This window comes from Amyelois transitella, chromosome 4 (genome assembly GCF_032362555.1).
Source record: "Amyelois transitella isolate CPQ chromosome 4, ilAmyTran1.1, whole genome shotgun sequence".
NCBI lineage: Eukaryota > Metazoa > Arthropoda > Insecta > Lepidoptera > Pyralidae > Amyelois > Amyelois transitella.
Window position 1 is genome coordinate 7,167,565 of NC_083507.1, and position 14,025 is coordinate 7,181,589.

The 14,025-nt window shown below is 33.1% G+C and overlaps 1 protein-coding gene across 1 annotated transcript in view; it reads left to right on the forward strand.

Annotated features, from left to right (window-relative positions):
- Positions 1 to 14,025, forward strand: part of LOC106138397 (diuretic hormone 45) — a 45,165-nt gene that overhangs the window by 14,121 nt on the left and 17,019 nt on the right. The gene's annotated exons all lie outside the window — the stretch shown is intronic.

Here is a 14,025-nt window from a genome sequence, read left to right on the forward strand (position 1 = left end):
TTAAATAAATTATAAAACTACTTATCCATTTCCTCCAACTAAGAACAAACTATGCATATTTCGCGGGAAGTTTTGGAATTAATCCAAAACCCTTATCATATTATGGACGGAGGTATTTGCAATTTACGAGTAACAAGTCAGCGGCCACCTGAAGTGTATTTGCTACAATATCTGTCATGTTCAGGTTCATATTGACGCAGGGTTAACCGTCTGTTCCGAAGGGGAAACTTAAGGGCTGGAATACAAGACAGCGATATGATATTGCAAGTCGGTGAAGACATGAAAACGCAATTTGTGTAGGCTCAAATTGACACCGTGTAATGTAAATGTATTTATGGGTTTATGTTTAGGATATCGATTCTATCCAAATGACGCCATTGTATTTGGAATAGTCCTATCATTTTATTAAGTATTTTTTAAATAAAAGCTCTTTTAGACAAATTTATCCAGCGGACAAATTAAAAAGTAAATGAGAAAAAGCCTCGTGAAAGCACAGATTTCATGTGTACAACGTGTAATAAAGTCGTGACAAATTGTGACGCTTATTACAAAACGTTAACATGTGAATAAGTTGAGCTCAGAACGACTAACTTAATCCGAGATCGTTTGTTCGAAACGGCCGTAGTTACCCATGCTATTAATTTTTCCCAACGACATTCATTCAAAGCCATACAAAGTCGCGAACTTAACGGCTAAAACATCATTCTTATAAATGCCTGAAACGATCTTCAAAGACTTATGGGATCAAGTGATGAAATCGTTTGATAAATGCTCGCGACGACGACGGTGAAGAGATCATTTATGATGTCAGCCGGCTTCAGACAGTAAAATAGAAACATTTGTACAACAAATTTATTTTGGGATTCTAATAGAAAAAATGTGTCGCTCTTTTGACGAGTATAAACATGATTCATAACGATTTTCCTCAATTAATTTGAATTCTTTTTTAAAATTTCGGAATTTTACTCTAAATTGGAAGGTTACTCATTGACCATTATATTTGCTACAAGGCTTTAAAGGAAATATCAAATAAAATATATATAGTCATATCCCTTAGTATTATTCTGAGATGTTTTAAACAAAAAAATAACGCAACCGCGGGACAAATGTAACAGCTTTCCAATTTAAAAAAAATCTTAATAAATATCGAGTTTGGGAACATAATGGGCGGTTTTACTAGCGTCAGTGAAATTTTATAACTCTTTCATGCGCCGTTACAGCTTAATGGGCACATTCAATTAGCTACACCTACTTATAATGATCTTTGTTATGGTCAATTTAACAATTTTTGTAAATGTTTTTGATGAAAAATTAAATAAGTTCAACTTAACAATTACATTCATACATATTTTATTATGTAATATCTTCGATGAAAGATCGTCGAACAGGAAGTCATAAAAGTCGAACAAAAAGGAAACTGAAACAATTGCATGAGGATCTATCAAAAGCTGAAGCATGCAACGGATGCACGGGTCTAGGGGCAAATTGCTCATGTTGAAAAACAAAAGAGGTCGAAAATAAAAAGTCTCCTGTTTTTATTGTGAGTGAGGGCACTGTTCAGGATGCCTCCCCTCCACCCCCTTCTTTTATATAACCAACTGGTCACAAATCCATCAACATGTTTTTCTACCTATTTTTAAATTCATCATCATACGTAAATATTTTTTGGCATTTACGTATGATGAATGAGGTTTACTGTATTTTGAGCATAAAGGTTATGAAAATATATTATATTTAAACAAGTAAACAAGATCAGTCCATTCTCTTTCTGTGGATATCACAGTGCACTACCAAAGGACACAATCTACTAAAAGACAAAATTTAATGCTTCTCACTAGACTGAGGAGGAAGGCATGAAGATTTTGTTTTAAAAAATCTCCCCATACAAATTCTTCGCTTAAATCAAAAACTAGTTTATCTGAAAGAGATGAAATTTAAAGGTACCTTGTTCAAGTTGTCAACGCAATAAGTCTCTACTTCACCTCACTATTTCTGCGATCGCAACACTGACACGAATGTTAAATCTTGACGAGATCGACAAATTATACAAACGAGGGGTTTGTGGCTTGAATACAGCTATCACTGTTGTTTCCCCTGTCGGTAATCCACACTTTTACCCATCTTTTCATATTGTTACAATAAAATTAACATAGGAATCGTTGATGTCCCAGTATTAATACTAGCTATAAATAGAGTTACAACAGTGAAGCTCTTAGAACTTGCATGGAACAATCTGACAGATCTTTCAGAAACATAACGGGGTAGCTTTTGAATGTAAAGATACATTTTTATTTAGCTTAGTTTATTACTTAAATTTATTGTCTATCATTTTCAATCTGGAATTTTTAATTTGTTGTAAATATAAAACTGTAAGAAAAATATTTTTTTCTTTACTAAGTTTTTTCCATTCATCGATTTTTTTGTTATTGGCAATAATAGTAGTATTGTTTCGGAGATTTCCTCAAAACACGGTCGCATGTCGGCACGTGTTCGATCGCCCGGCATCGCTCGTTAATTTTCATGTTGCACAGTCACAGTAATTTGTTGTAACAATGGTAAGAATACTTTGAAACAATTTTGGCCGCCCGTACTTTATGGAGCGTATATGCTATTTTTAATTTGTTCTAGACTAGTCGTAACCAGTGACGACCCGGGTAAAATGATTGTTTGACTTCTGGTCATTGATAATTTTCATATAAATAGATAAAATTACAAATAACTATTTAGGACTGAAAATGTAACAGATCTGCTATAAGACCAAAATTAAAAAATAAATACATTTTGTGTTTTTACTAAACATATTTATTCACCTTTGATTGAACGCAAATGAAAGATAAGTGGTTAAAATTTATTAAAATTATGCGCATTGAATATTACTGTTGTAGCTACTGAACTCAACTGAAGCATGAAAACATTTCTTAATTATTTTGAAATAATTTTGACCAGCGATAACAAATTCAGTGTCTATAAAAAATAGACATCTGGTTTTACCAGTGCCTTTTGCCACTGGAGAAAATCGTCGCGTGTTAAATAGATTGTGGTAAGATTCCTACGAATTATGTGTCTACATCTTTTTCAACTATTTACTTTTTTTGTTACGATAACAAACTTTTTTGATATGCTGAGAAAGTATTTATCTAGAGATAAATACAGAGATTGAACGGTATAATCGTTTAGGAGCAATATAGGCTTTTCTTCCCGGAAGTTTCTATGGAAGCAAAGCAACGGGTAAAGTTGTAGTATGTATTGACTGAAATTAAAGTCCTATCAAATATCGAAACACAAATGAGTAAAAAATAAACTACTGTCTGCAAACTGTGTATAAATAAGGTAACGTTTATAACATTTTATCGGAATAAACGTAAGCAAACGATGAGAGTCAATAGTAAACATTACATGAGAAGATTAAAGCTGTTTTTATATGAAAGGGTTTGTGATGTAAAAATAACGAATGAGTATATTATGTAATCTCCGATTAAATATGCTATTCCCTACCCACATATACGTATTTTCAATAATCAAATAACCAATACCTTCTGTTTTATGTTTTTATAAAAGAAATAATAATACAAAAGAAAACCTATTGAAATTTGTGTTTATAGATTAGAATTAGATTAAAATAGATATACGAGTAACAATATAACAATCTTCCGTACAAAAGATCATAAAAACTATAAAGGTATCATCTCAATCCATCGCGTAATTTAAAAAATGCGTACTATTATATTCTTTATTTAATGAAAGTTGTGTTTTGAATGTGTTTTAAAATTGTTACAATTGTGTTTTAAGTTTGTTAATAATAAAGAGAAAATGTCGGAAAATGGATTTTGGGTTCTGGGAACACACCATAAGAGATAGATAATATTAGAGAGACAATATTATGGTGCATACTAACGTGGATCTGCATCAATTCTCCTTTAGAAGTATACTCCTATCATATTCACCAATAATATTCCATCAAATATTAAACAGAACAACTAAATATAAAAAATATATTCATATAAAATAAGGTGAATAGGTACTCTTAAGTTTGAGTGCTTGCCTTTTAAGGGCACTTCGTTAAGACCGCGAAAATCGTCAGTTATTGAATAAATTCCCTCGGATGATTAATTGAGTATTAATTGCGGCGGCGTTTAGCACCTCCATTGTTCGTTTCATTACCCGCCAAACTAAATTATACTTCCTTTCACACACAGATTCGCTGTGTAGGACATTTTAAAACCGATACAGTAAGCACTCTTGTTATTGTGTTGTAATTAAACTTGATTGAAAGAAATCACAACTGTACAGAAAAATATTATATGATCAACTACGCCTGTCAGTTAAAAGTAAGGATTAGTAATGCCTGCGTCAGGCGATATAATACAGGTATGATCTTACCGTAAAAATCATAATATTTTTAGTATAACACCCCTTGGTCGTCGTGAATTTGCTATTTCATTGTCGGTTTCTATATGTCGAGTCAGTCATATCTATACTGCTTCAATGAGAATGCCTACGTAGGCGATTAGTAGACATTCGTATACTTATATGAAATAATGTTCTTTTTTCTTTAAATATTTTTCATTGAAAACCTAATAAGATTTTAGTGAAAATTTTTTTAAGACTTTTCCTACCTGTTTTATCTTTATGGTTTTTCGAAAATATATCACATGCCATTGCCAATTATAAAAATTATAATACGATTCAATGATGCAGAGCAATAAATACAAAGTAAGAAAAAGTGCCGTGTGGTTCCCGGCACCAATACAAAAAAGAATAGGACCACTCCATCTCTTTCCCTCGGATGTCGTAAAAGGCGACTAAGGGATAGGCTTATAAACTTGGGATCCCTCTTTTAGGCGATGGGCTAGCAACCTGTCACTATTTGAATTTCAATTCTATCACAAAGCCAAACAGCTGAGCGTGGCCTATCAGCCTATCAGCCTTTTCAAGACTGGTGGCTCTGTCTACCCCGCTAGGGATATAGACGTGATCATATGTATGTATGTAAGAAAAAGAAAAAATAATACCTTATTAGTTGCTATTACCATTAAGATTAGGTACGAGTAATCTCACGAAGCGCAATCTGTCGGCAATCGAATTACCAACCATATTCTAGAGCGGCGGCACTCTGACTCACACCATTAGTTGCCAATTAATATAATTTCGGCTTGTTTCTTTAAAAAGAGGTGGTGACTGACCGGGAGAATATATTTAATTTTATGGTTTTCTTTTTAAGATAATGTTAGGTCTTATTTTGTTTAAACGAAATAAGGTACCTAAGTCTAATACATTTAGTGAAACTTTATATAAAAATATTTTCCTCCCATCATTGCAAGTTCCTAATTGTGACCTAGTGTGTTAGCAGTTAATAATTTGAGTCCCAGCATCTCTTTCGTTTTTGTCTAAAACGTTGCAGTACGAGTAGTGTGTATAAATACATAAACATAGGCACATACGAAAGCTTGCCTATCATCGTGGCGTGTCCCCAGTTGCACCATCCGCCACTATGTTTCGGGCCTGAGGTCCGCTCTCTGACTTTCCTCTATCTACTTTGTCGAGTCTACAGGTTAATACGCAAGCTTATCATCAATACATACCTACATAATAAAACAGGAAAAAAAAATTGTCTGTATTTTGAGTATATTTTTTAAAAAATATTTATATATAACGTAACAAAAACAGTTACCGAGTATGAATTAAAAAAAAAAGTCTGTTTGTATGTTTGTTTGTACACGCTATTCTCCAGAACTACTGAACGGATTTCAATTAAATTTTTCCCTTTTATCTCTTTTTCGAATTTCCAGTAACACGCAAACGGAGTCGTAAACTAGTAATATACCTAATATGATAAAATTATTGTTACGAAAAAGTATACACTTATTCTTCTTAACTATTTTGTAGCCTACTAAGCATGTCGTAGTACTTCGTAGATAGCTAGCCTAGCTCGATCTTTATTCTGTTCGGCGGTCGTGTTTGCATAAATTAAAAAATAAATTTTTATAAATATATAAATTGAATAACTCATGTTTATGATACCACATGGTGTATTTCTGTAGTCTAGCGTAGGTCGTAAAAATCGTGATGCACAGATTCAAATCTTACGGCGGCCAATACCAATAAATACCGACTGTTCACCTGCTTATTCAGTCAACCATGACCAAGTATTGGTTAGGTTTATCAGCAAGGTAAGACGAGATCCACTTCGTGAAAAAGTGGCATTACAATCTAGGATTATGATTATAGTTAAACCCCTAGTTCTTCTGAGAGGATGGGCTGAACGCTATGAGAACGAAAAAAATATATTAAAATAGTACTAAATGAAATTTTTAATTAAAATTTGGTCAAATATAACAATGTTCCTGACTGAAACAATTTTACTTTAAGAACAGGAATGACACTTGAAAAGATAATAGATCGAATTAAATTCAAGGCGAGATGAAATTGGTGAAGGAGTGTATGAAGTGGTAACCCTTACGTGGGTGCGTAATTAAAATTTTTATATGACCCTTGCTTGTCAAGGGTTGATGATGACGTCACCAATTTTACGTTACGTTGTTCTAAATTATATAGGTAAATTTATTTCTACGAATAATTCATATAGAAGACTAGAGTTCTACCTTGGCTCCGCTCGCGTGTTACGAAAATCCCAATTATCCTCTGTGATAATTAACCTAAGTACATGCAAAATTTCGATTTCCTTTTCTAGACCCAAAAGTTTGGGGTAGGTATGTCTTGTGTGTCAGTGTCAGACACTTAGTAATGAAAAAGTTTTATTTATATAGATAGTCCTCGATGAAGCCAGAGTTGACATTCTAAAGAGATGGAACCTCTTACTATTGAGAGAAGTTCTAGTCATTAATTTCCTTAACATCATACTGTCAATCACACGGCTTGAACCCGGAAATGACTAAGACCAATTGAATTACTCTTAGGGACCTTTTGACCCTCGACCACAATATAATATTCGATCCAGGACATTAACCACTACAAAGCCATAGTTTTAAGACGTTAATACTTTCAACGCACATTAAAATTTCAAGTGCGGGATTCAGGTATATATCGCTATACCTAAAGAACCCACATCGCCAAACATTATCAGAATAATCGTGGCTCACAATTTGCACCCGAGCAAAGCCGCAGTCGGAAGGTAGTACTCTTTTGGCATTCAAATGGCCAGTTATACAATACAATCAGAATCAATAATTATAATAAGATTCAAATCAGACGCAATATGAGAGCGCAATCGAAATCATTGATTGATTTTACTGTCTGTCTGAACAAATAATTTTCTCGTGACGTTTAATTAAATACAACGTCCTTTGAAAGATGCTATCTCTTTGATCCCATAATCGGATCTTAGAAATAATACCTAGTACTGTGATTCCTTCATTTAGAAAGGAAGAAACTTAAACATTTTAAATCCTAGTTCACTGAAAAGAGGGAAACCATTTTATATGAGCCATACACGTAAGTAGAATGTCTAAATGTCTGTTAATAGTAGTTTAAAATAATAGAATGAACTGTATTATATGGTCAGGCAAATTTCCCGGATGGGTAGGCAGAGACTGGACTTTCTAGGTGGAGGGAATTATCATTTATATTCTATTACTTAGGTGATTTAACGGATTTAAAATGTTTCATTTACGATAAATTTACTACTATACCTTAGTTACTTTTACCCTACCCTTACGTTACCCGACCTTACTATATTTCATTTACTCATTAAAAACTTTTTAAAGAACACTTTTCAGCAAATGTTTCAACATTTTGTTCAATCGAATTAGAAATAAAATAGACAATAGCCGATTACCAATAATGGAACGTAATTTTAATATAATGAACCAGAATATTTCAAAATAATAAAATAAAATAATAAATGAACTTTTTATTATTTTATTTTATTATTTTGAAATAGCTTCTTTTTGTCAAACTTGTTATTACAAATGTGATTCAGCGTAATTAGGAATAAGGTAACAAAGGGTGCGATGAGAGATGAAAATTTTTAAGTAATATTAAACACGCTTTGACGGAATATTTTTATTTGACGAATTAGAGTGGCGGTAGTCGAATTGGTAAGGTTAAAATGCGTAATACGCAAAAAGGTACAGGTTCAAATTTCACTTCGGCCATGTACCAATGACTCTTTTCATAGTTATGTACATGAGTTGAATACTAACCGATTCTCTTACGGTGAGGGAAAACATCGTGTGGAAACCTAAACATTCATGCACTGGATGTGTAACCATGGATCCAATACTAGTTAGGTTTACCTGCAAAGATTGCAGAGGTCGTGGTCGATGGTCAGGCGTGTAAAAACCTGACTCACCCAATCCAGGATCCGTGGTCAAAGGCATACATCGAGCTGCTCTCCAGAAAGGTGAGGATGCAACCGAGACTAAAGCCAGGAGGAAGAAGACGCTTTGACGAAATAATGTTGGCTCGTTGTCCTCTTGAAGCATAAGAGTTCTTAGTATTTCAGTAACGTATATTACAAAATGGGTGATATATTTAGTTTGACTTTTATTACGAAAGGGTATGTGATGTATCTAAAAAAGGTGGTTGTCTGTATAAGTTATAATTTACATGAAAAATTAAATCGTAGTACCTACCTACTTATCCGCAATAGTTAATAAACGGAGCAACCTACCACTTTTTTACAATTACGTTTAATACTATCAAATAAATTCCCAAAATGCCGTCTGGTTCCCGGCATCAATAAAATAAAAGAATAGGTCCACTCACATACACGTAAAAGGCGACTAAGGGATTGGCTTATATACTTGGGATTCTTATCTTAGGCGATGGGCTAGCAACCTGTCACTATTTAAATCCCAATTCTATCATTAAGCCAAACAGTTGAACGTTATATATTATATGTAAATTCCAAAATCATGTTCTCTGAATTAAAAATCTAGCTACCTTATTAAGACTTATGTCTTTACATATAAGAATGTTGACTTAAAGTAAATGTATCTACTTGGTATAACAGCATGGCCAGATTATACGGTAAATAACCACTGTAAGCCCGGTCTAATGTGCCCTCGCGCGAATCTCGTTCTCTACACTATTTTTGTTCATAACATTTTGACGACATTATTATTTTATTTTAGTAGGGATAAGGATATTATCCTTTTAATTTTTTGTAAAGAGATTTCGTGAACAAATGTAAATATTTCTTAAATATACCTAAGCACACTATAGTTTATTTAGCTCAGAAGCAAGATTGTACGATATTTTGTTTACTACATCACAACTTCATATCTTTTCAGTGCATAAATATGGTGGCGGATGTGATTAGCGTAGCGAATGAAGTGGAAGTTAGTACTAGTTTCCCCGAGTTTGGTTGGTATCGGCCAGCCTCTACAAGCATATAAAGCGCGTTGTCTCAGAATAGACGGTTAAGAATAACTCAAATACATACATATAATCACGTCTGTAATACTTGCGGGTCAAACAGAGCCAACAGTGTTGAAAAGACTAATCACACACACAGATATTTTAAAATATTAAGTAGTATTTTGATTCATAGGCTTTCATTAAAGTAATAAAACTTTTCATTAGTTTTGAAAAAATATTTTTTTACTTACTACTTTGAACCTGGTAAAGATATAACAAGGAGAACATTTTCTCTTCCACATGATAAAAAGGTAAACACAATATTCACAATTCATTTTTATGACACGTACGCAGCAAAACGTTCATGCTGTCCTCTTGAATGACGACATACGGGAAATGTAACTTGCATAAAGGGACAACATGAAAAAATAAAACTAGAGATGTCTAAATGTGGGTGGACTACGAGTATGTACTGAGGTACTCGTATATGTTTACCTAGTAACTGATATTTGTAGGTTCGCACATTGTTCGTAGTAGCCATTGGCTCTATGTCTCAGAGACATGCGTTTTAATTGTTTTGTTTTTTGTTAAGAATTAAAGAATTGAAATTATTTGGAATGAAAGAGGATAAAACGATTTCTACGAGTATTATTGTGAATATTAGAATTCAAATGCTTTTTAGGCTTTAGGCTGAAAAATTTAAACAATTTAAACATATTGCTATGGGTCATAAGCTACACATTTAACTTTTCTAAATTATTCTTCCTCTCGGCGTTATTCTCGATCCCTTGATACTAGATTGAGTAAGTCAGGATTTTGCACCAACTGACTCCCGTTCGACCTGTGAAGAACCTAACTCTTATTGGACCATGGTTACAATGTTGGTGACTGTTCTATATTATTCTACGTGAAATATGCAACAAAGGATACAAACACATGCTTCAGTAAATTGATGGCATAATCCCAAAATACTGGAGTAATTTAATAAAGCCCACAAAGGGTGATATTGTCCACCGCATTGGAGAGTCTGGCACGTGCCACATCGCAAGATGCCAAGCACGTCCATCATCTAATAATTATAACAGAATTACCAGTTTCGCAATCTAATTTAATTAGCGACTGATTACCTTAAATTACGTTACTGTGGACGGTTAGACGCCATCTTAATAATTCTAAAACCGTTTTTCTAGATTAATCGTACTCGCAGAAATAAAAACTGAATTTAAAAATTTTGCATATAAAATTAATTTAGAAATTTTGTATTTTGAAATAGACGGATAGATGGTATACCCTTTATTGCGCATAAATTATAATAAAAATAACTTATCCGAAACTTATGGTAAGGTAAATATTTTAATTAGGTACCGCGTGCAATGCATGTACCATGTAAGAATAAATATTATACTTTATTATATTTATTATTACTTTACATAAGACAGATAGAGTTCAAACACAGTCAAAACAGTATAATATCTAAATCACAAAAAAAATAAAATAATATTGACCCAAGAGGTCAAAGACTGAATAGGTGATACCTATCTGCGCATTCTTATACACGGTCCAATAAGAGATACCCAGTGATACTTATAAGAAAATTGTAATAAAAAAGTAAGGCGGTTTTATCTAAAAAATATTACTTTATACCTTAGTATACCTTACCCTTAGGTTACCTTACCCTAAGACTGAGTTCCTTCTAATATTTCTTGCCTTTTAAAGGAAACTTAATTTTGTGTCTCTTATTTTTTTAAATTAAATTTTTTTTTGTTTATTGTTAACTACTTGTTGGCGAAAAATACAATGTTTTTGTTATAGTAACTTTATAAAATTCGATTGCCAATCCATAAAAGTTTTGCGAAGAGCTGCTGGCTTAGATCCCACTTCAGAGACTTTTGAAAACATTTACATATACAATCTAACTTAGAGTCAACGGCGTAAGCTAAGGCTATAAAATAAAGATTATAGGCTTATTTAGTTTCACAATATTTCCTTTCATGTTTTCCTATTCATTTGAAGACTACCTTGTTGTCCGTGACTTCATTCACCCTAAAAGTTCACTGACAATCTCAATACATATTAGCTGACCCCTTGTATTGCCCCTTCAAGGAATAGGAAGAAATTTTTGTTTACCAGTTTTTAAGTTAGACCAAGCTAGAGAAATCTAGCTTAGAGAATTTCCGCATTCAATTTGGAATAGATTTCTTGAGATGCGAGTATAAACAAACATACGAAAGGTAGAAATTCTCTTAATCACAGTTTTGGCGTAAATACATTCTTATTTATTTATTTACTAATTTATGTACCCAGAAAACATCGACAGATAAACATAAGAAACAAAATTACAAAGGTTCTTATATCGATGTTTTCCCAATATCTTTCAAGTACAGACTTTGGTAAGTTTCTATTATGCTATATATGAATGGATATACAAGATATATTATAGTTTGAATGCGTAGAGTATCAATACTCTGTCTTACATACTTTATTTCATATAGTCAACTATATAAAATAAAGTATGTATGTAAGACAGCGACTTGGTATCATATATCACCCGATGAACGGACGATTGGACGGGTTAATTAATGTTGAAGTATTTCAGCATAGTGCGTGAGAGGCAAATATAAAATAACAATAGTACAGAATTGAATCACTCCTTTGTATAACATAACAATGTCGGTGGTCGAATAGGTAAGGTGCCCGCTTAAAATGGGTGATGCGCAGAAAAGGTTCGAGTCCCACCTCGACCATGTACCGATGACAATTTTCGAAAGTCATGTGCATGTTTGTATACTAACTGATGCCATTACGGTGAGGGTAAATATCGTGAGGAAACCTGCACATTCAGGAAACTGGATGTATAACTATGATGGATCCAAAATGGGTTAGGTTTACATGCAAAGAATGCGCAGATGGGAGTCGCTTCGTGTAAAAACCTGATCCAACTAATCCAGGTTCCATGGTTAAAGGTATACCCCGGGCTCCTCTCCAGAGTGGTGAGGATGCAATCTAAAACGCAAACTTTAGTAATGTGATAATTTTCAATGCCGCATGAGCCCTACAGCCGCATAATACATATAAGTTATCCTTCTACATCTTTTGTATTTAATACCGGAGAATCAATCAGGTAGGGCGCATTGTTGATGATCGGCCGTGCCCCGGCTGCGTAATAATACTCACGGTACAGTCATAACACAAGAACAGTTGATTAACTTAAAAGATCATGTCTACGTAAAATAGATCGTGAGGGTTGACCATAGAAATATTGCCATAATATTTTGATTTTGTTGTGAATCATGATATGATATAATGAACAAAAATACAATACAGGGTTGTAGATCTACCGAAATAAATATAATATTGTAAACTGTTAAACATATAAAATAGCAATGTACAGTTTAATTTAGTATATTTTGGCAATGAATAGGCACCTGAAATGAAAGGGTGCTGCAAACAATTTGAATAATACTTAACAATGTGCTATAATGAAACTTTGAGACGTACCCTTATTGGGTAACACACCGCAGTCGTCAAAGTTTCATGTTAGCTGACTTGCTTGCGGACAAACCACACATTTCTGAAACAAATATACTCGTATTTTGAGTTGACTGGACGTGTTGTCTGTGCGAGCTCACACAAAGAATGTTGAATTATATATATTCATCAAGTTTATCAATTTTTGTATACTGCACATCGAGTAACATCAGATTTATTTTGATAGAGTACTAATTTTTTTAAATTGAAAATGAGAAGCACGAGACTATTGTAAAAAGCCATTCAATTGAATAGTCTTTAAAATATAAAAGTAATTTATAAATGAATTAATATTAAGTAGAAAATACTACTATATACCTATGTTGTGTGTAAAACTTAAAACAGTTACGCGTAGGCGATACTACGAAGTTACATTCTACGCCGTAGCACTTGCTACGAGGATTCCACTTACCGTATTTAAATGCTCCTTCTTTATATCGGGTCCTCCTTTCAAAATTTCTTATTATTAAAATTATTAACATGTGTTTAGGTTGCATACTTTTCGTCACATTGCTTGGGATATGCTCAAAGGAAGCCCTACAGTGATAATTTTTATGCTACGAAATTTATTTGTGAAACTTTTTACGAAAATTTGCTAGTCACTCTAAATCGTCCATGCTGTTTTTATGCATTGCAAAATTATTATATAATATTAAAAAGAAATACCCAAGTAAAATTTGTCTTTCTTAATTAAAAGAATTTACCTAGATAACTATTTCGTCCTAGAATAGGCCACGTTTCCTCTACCATATAGTGGATGAATTCCAATAATTGATACCCCTTTATAGATTTACAGCGATCTGTTCCAGATACCGGTGTCCCTAGTTCTGTTCAAATTGGGTCATGTCAGTCATTTGGCCGTAGTGCCACTTGCCGACGTGAAACGATACCTTTTACTCAACATTGTATTATCTTATCCCTCAAGACAACGATTTATGCACGGCTGGACGTCATACAAAACGTTGTTAAAGGATAATTCAATAAATCTGAATTATATATATATATGTCTTGTATGTCGGTAATATTGAATTTATCGACATACGATTTAATAAAAAAATACTAATATCTGTTTAACAATTTTTGAGTTAGGAAAAAACAAAAATATATATTTTTTTATTATTATATAATTATCTATCCTTATTATTGTCTATTATACTTAAAACTTTTATTACCTAC